A 6,638-nucleotide genomic window follows, 5' to 3' on the forward strand; every position below is an offset into this window, starting at 1 on the left:
TGATTTTTTTTTTTTTTTTTTGATAGAAGAATTTAATATTTTGATGGAGCTATATTATCAATGCTTTTATCATAGACCAAATCTAGAAGTACACTAATTTGGAATTTTGTCATAAATATATTATTTTAGGAACAAAAAAATTTATTATGACTATATTATATTATAAATTAAAAAAGATGGGAATTTCATTGAGACCTAATTATGTATTTAAAGGATTTTAGATTTTGAATTACAATAGCTCTTATATCAAAGTAAATTATTACAAATTTTAAAAGTTTAAGCTATTGAAAATTATGTTTAAGTTTCAAAGTTTCAAAGTTATTTTAAGTGTTAGAAAAATTTTAAAATTTTAATTTTACAAGAACCTATTAAAAAATTAATATCATTTTGTCCTAGATTTATTGAAATTCTACTAAATAATATTATAAATCTCTTTGATCAAATTTGTAGATGAACTCATTTTAAAAAATAATATTCCACATTTTTTTTCTTTTTTTGTGGCTCTTAACGTATCATAAGCGATTGGTACGGTCAGCATTTTTTATTCTTTGTTTTTGTTATTTGACTATATTTCTTTTTTCTAGATTAACATTTATTATAGTTGTTATGAAAAAGAAAACCTATGTTAAATATTTAGTAATATATGTTACATATAATAATAAAAAAATAATATTACAAGCAAAAAGATATAATAAATAATAATTTTTTAGTAATTATATACTGTATAAGTAATTAAATACTGTTATCTACTAAACATTTAAATATTGATTTTGAAGCATATAACAATTATAAAATAATAGTTTATGAAATACTTAATCATTCTTTTCGTAACAAATTTTTTATACATTACAGCTAGATTTGATTTTCTCATAAACAAAGTCTTAATATTATATTTAACAAAGTAATTATATTTAATATTATGTTTATAGTCTAACATTTAACATTAATTATATATATGCAAACATTATATTGAGTTTCTAAACAATCTGACATTTCCTTAACCCTCTATATTTTCCATTCTTCAATCTGCTCCAATAATTCTTACTCTTCCCTTATTGATTTATTTATAAATCCTAAAAAAATTATAACTCAATTGTTCTCACAATAATCACATCCATAAATAAAGAATGCACAAGTAATAAGCTATCTAGTTCATCCAAAAAATCTTTAAAACATAATCACCAGATTTTATTTTATTTTTCTTTGAAACAAATCACCAGAAAAAAAAAAATTTGAACCACCTTAGTTTCTTGGGCTAGGATTTAATTAAACGTCATTGAAATCTAGGATTAGAGAATCCATGCATCTCTTCATATAAACCACAAAGAAATCTCAATTAACACAAAATAAGATTTAAAGAAAGAAAAAAAAAAGTCGCTATAATGACCTATTTACTGTAGAAAGAATGTTGAATTTAGTATAATTTGACGCATTATTGTATGGAATCAGAGGTCAACAATGCAAGTGATATATGCATTATTTGCACAGGCAAGATAAAATGAGTAGTTGTAAAATGCAACAAAGTAGAAATAAATGCATTCCTTTTTCTTTTGTTTGTTTGTTTGCTAAGTGTCACATAAAGAAATAAGGTATATAAACATCTCATCATGAATATAAAAGATAATTTATCTTTTCAAATTTGAAATGTTGAGCAGATTAATTTCCACCAATTATTTGAAATACTATAATTTCCATCAATTATTAGGGACGTACCAAATCAATTTCTTTTCACTGTTTTTACTCATCTCAACTAATATGAGAATTCAAATTGATTTTGATGAAGAAAATGTACATAGGCTAAGCCAATTGCACCAATTTTGGGCACTATTCCAACTTTGGCAAAGTTATTTCGTTTCTATTTCTGCTTTTGGAACTCTTTGAAAAAGTATGTGAAATTAAACTTTACAGAATGATAAAGTGCAATAATATTTATCACTATCGTTAACAATATTATATTGTTATTTTCCATTAGAAATACTAAAATTTTTTAAACAATGTCTAATTGGCAAACATTAAAACACATAATTGATCGAAGTATTAATATAAAATATCCCCATTGATTAATTATTGGAAATTGATGGGAAAAAAGAGATACATTTCCTCTATCTTGACTATTTAATTTGAATACAAAATTTCAATATATTGGTGAAAGTGAGTAATATTTTTAACTAACATGTGAATCCATTCCAAAGTCAAAAAAAAGCTACAGCAAATCAAGGTGTCCCATATTTCATAAATTAGCTTAATATGTGTGGTTTAAGGCCTATCACTGTAAAAATGAAATTTTGTTTGAAAACTAATAAGTTGCCAGGTATACAAAAAAGTCTAAGAACTTTGTTATATAAATGCAAGAGTCAATATAATTAACAGAATTAATTAATACAATCATTGTGAACCCTTGTACTGAAATACCAATCCTAAAGCTAGTTTGCCTTCTTCTATTTGGATGCACTCCTTAATCTTCGTTTTTGACACAACTTTTAAGGAGTGGACGCTTCTAAGGACTTGCTTCCCCATATAAAACCAAATCTAGGAATACATTAATTTGGGAGCTTGATATGCAAAATAGCATTATATTTTATTTTATTATGTTGTTTTTAGGAGTTGGTTGCATATATATATATATATATATATATCTTTTTTTTCCTAAAGATTTTGATTCACGATGATATGTATCCAGCTTAATTATCCTTTTGTTGACCAAACGAAGAAAATACTTCGGGGCAAAAAAAAATTGTAAATATTTTTTTAAAAAAAGTGAAAGTAATTAATTATTACCATAAATTTCAAAAGTTTAAATTATTAAAAAGTGAGTTCAATAATAGAGTTACACACACTTTGCCCCTAAACTATTGAATTTTTTACAATTTATTATCTAAATTTAAATTTTAAGAAGTATAACATTGTCATCGAAACTATATATTGTTTTGTTATCACTTTAATGCAGTTTTTCAATTTTTCAAACAAATTTGGTAGACTTAGACCATAAACATTTATTAAAAATGAAATAAAACAGAATAAAATTGTTTTTAATAGAGTTACATTAACTTTGTATGATTAATTTCATAAAATTCATCTAAGATTAAAGTGACAAAAAAATAATAATTCAAAAGGTAATATGACAGTTTTAAAGTTTAAGTGGTAATGTGCAAAATATATAATGGTCCAAGAAGACAAAAGTGTATGCATCCCTTAATATTTTATCTAAACTATTGTTTAACATTTCTCTGATTTGTAGGCAATTTTGATCCTCATAGATATTTTTAAATAAATGAGATATGATTTTAACCTAAATATCTAGAATTTTAAACTTTGATATAATATTAAATTATTATTTATTTTAAAAATTTAAATTATTAAAAAGTAGGTATTATATCTTCTATTGCTTAACACTAATTATATTAATGCAAACTTTGCATTGAGTTTCTAAACAATCTGATTTCCCTATGAATTTTGTACTTCGATCTATTCCAATAATTTTACTCTTCGATATTTATTTATTTATAAATCTTGAAAAAATCCTCCCTTAAATGTTCCCGCACAAGTAATAAGCTATCTATCCCATCCAAAACAAAATCACGGGAAAATTGAAAACAAATGAAAAATATTTTATTCTTTAAAGCTGATACATGGGTAAATGAAAATAAGTACTTGTAAAATACAACAAAATAAAAATAACTGCATTCCTATTCCTTTTTCTTTTGTTTGTTTGTTGTTTGTTTTCCCTTTTTATTTCATTTTTTTAGAAAAATAAATATATAAACATCTCATAAAGAAAGATAACTTATTTTTAAAAAAAAAAAAAAAAAAAGAAGAAAGATAACTTGCGCCCAAATTTGAACTGTTGAGCATATTAATTTTCATCAATTATTTGAAATACTATATTTCCATCAATCATCAGATACCCACCACCAAACTAATTTTCTTTCCCTGTTTTCACTTATATCTATCAATATAAAAAAATATTGGAGACAGGAATAAAATCAAAAAAGTAAAAAAATAAAAAAGAACAGCACACTTGGATCCATTCCAAAATCCTAAACTACCAAATTAATTTCTATTTCCTATTTTTCTTTAAAATACTGGGGAAAAGATTAGAACCGCACATTTGGATTCATTCAAAAGTCCTCCTTTTTTTTTTCTTTTTTTTTTTTTTTTAAATAAACAAGCGGGTCCCTTTTAAAATTTTTGAATTTTTTTTTAGCATTAGTCTCTACCTAACCTTTTATTCAAAATTCAATTAGCATGATAGATAAATATATAGTTTAAAGACTACATGTGCGATATATTAAAATTTTTTAAATATAGTTTTAGTAAATTTTCATTTTAGGTCATTCATTTTTTCTCTTACATTTTTTAATTATTAGCATATATGATCTAAAAATTGTAATAATTCAAAAATAATTTTTTTTACAATAAACAAATGAAGTATATAAAAGGAAACTTAACTAAATGGCATTTGATTTTAAGAAGTTTTTGAAAACAATTTATACATATTTTAAAATTTTTATCTTTTATTTTTTAAATATTTCAAAAAATAAGTATTTTTCCTTTTTTATTTTTGTGGTTTTCTATGAAAAAAATAAGATTTTAAAATAATTATTGATAAAAATATTTATTTTATTGAAAATATATTAAAAATATTATTTAGGTTTTTTTAGTGTTTATTAAGCAAATGGTCCCTAAACTATATAAAAATTTTACTTTAATCCTTTAAAATAACAGAATTTTGGATCAAGGGAGTAATGCTGAAATAAAATAGCAAATTTTGGGATCAATTTATCAAAATAAACAATTTGAGGATCAAAGTGTGACTTGCAGTATAATCTTAAAACAAACTTATGGTGATAATATTTATTTATTTATTTATTCATTTTTAAATGTGATCATTGGGAAGAGCATACTAATTTATGACAAAGGCTTATCTTTTACTATGGGACACTTGAATCCCATCCAAAGGACAATCATTGAGGATGTATAAATTGAAACTGGCCAGGCCAATTATGCATGAATAACATTATCTTTAATTAAATTAAGCAAAGCAAAAGGCACGTAATTTCGATTTGACTATGAAACACTTGAATCTAATCCGAAGGACAATAATTGAGGATGTACAATCTAAAACTGGCCAGGCCAATTATGCATGAATAACATTATTTGTAATTAAATTAAGAAAAAGCAAAAGACACGTAATTTTGGGACCAACTTAGATCTAGAGGGCTATTTCTAACATCCCAAAGTCTCAAGTTGGAGATTAATTACCTAATTTAAATTTTATGGTCCAAGTAAGTTTTTGTGTAATGAATTTTTCTAAAATTTTCAAATTTTTACATATTACTTAGCCATTTATATGACTAATTGTTCCTATTAAATTGTTAGATAAATTTCATAATTGCTCCCAAGCTCTACGTCATTTACGTATCGGTCCTTAAAACATTTTTTTTAACATTTTAGCTCCCAAACTTTTCAAAACATTGTGTCATTGGTTTATGGATAGTATACCATCCAAAATCTACTATTAAGTGCACGTGACACTCAAATGAATTTTAAATAAAAAGTAAATCTTATTTTTCATAAGTTTTTTTGGATCAATTTGTAATACAAAATATAGTTTTGAAATCAATTTGTAACATCTTATATAATTTAAGGATTGATAATATCTATTAAAAATAATATTTTCTTTTAAAAAAATATAAATATAAATATATATATATATATAAAATATATAGATATAGTTTGTTAAAAAATCTCAAAAACATTATTTTATTCAAATAAATATTTTTAACATATAGTTTGTTCACAAAAGTATTACAAATAATATTTTATTAGAAAAACAAAAATATTATTTTTTTAAAATAATTAAAAATAATAATATTTTAAAAATGCAAATTATCGTTTTCTTAAATAAATGAAAACAATATTTTCTTTATATATATATATAAAATATTAAAGAAACCAATTAATGTATCAAGTTATTTATTAAATGTACACATGCCATTATGCGATTGTAGCATTTCTTTATATTAAAAATAATATTTTCTTAGAAAATTGTAATATTATTAATTTTAATAAATAATAATATTTTCTCCGAACTACCAATTTGTTATCAACCTACAAGATTGAGGCCTAGGATTGCTGAATAAGGTTGAGGCTCGATATTGGTCAAGCCAAGCCATGGCCCGAGACACCCAAATTGGCCCCTATGTTCGGGGATTGCCTAAATGAACTAAAAGTTCAAGACCAATCAAAGGGGCCCAACAAATGGAATTGCTCGAAAGGCTAGATGCCTAGGACCACCATTCGAACAAGTCAAGCCTGGGAGCACCATAACGAGCTCAAGATCCTGGATTGCCAAACACTCCAACTTTTTTCAAAAGTATAAAAAATTATTTTTTATTTTTTATTTTTAAATAGAAAACAGAAGATATGACCAAACATGCCATTGTTTTCTTCAAATTTTAGAAAAATATTTTTAGCTAATTAAATGAAAAATATAAATCTTTAAGAAAACATTATTTTCAATACTTTTGAAGAAAATATTATTTCACTTTTTGAGAAAATGTTAATTTTAATGTTTTTAAGAAAATGTTAATTTTAATATTTTTAAGAAAATATTATTCTTATTATAAAAAAATAAT

This window comes from Ziziphus jujuba, chromosome 2 (genome assembly GCF_031755915.1).
Source record: "Ziziphus jujuba cultivar Dongzao chromosome 2, ASM3175591v1".
Lineage (NCBI taxonomy): Eukaryota > Viridiplantae > Streptophyta > Magnoliopsida > Rosales > Rhamnaceae > Ziziphus > Ziziphus jujuba.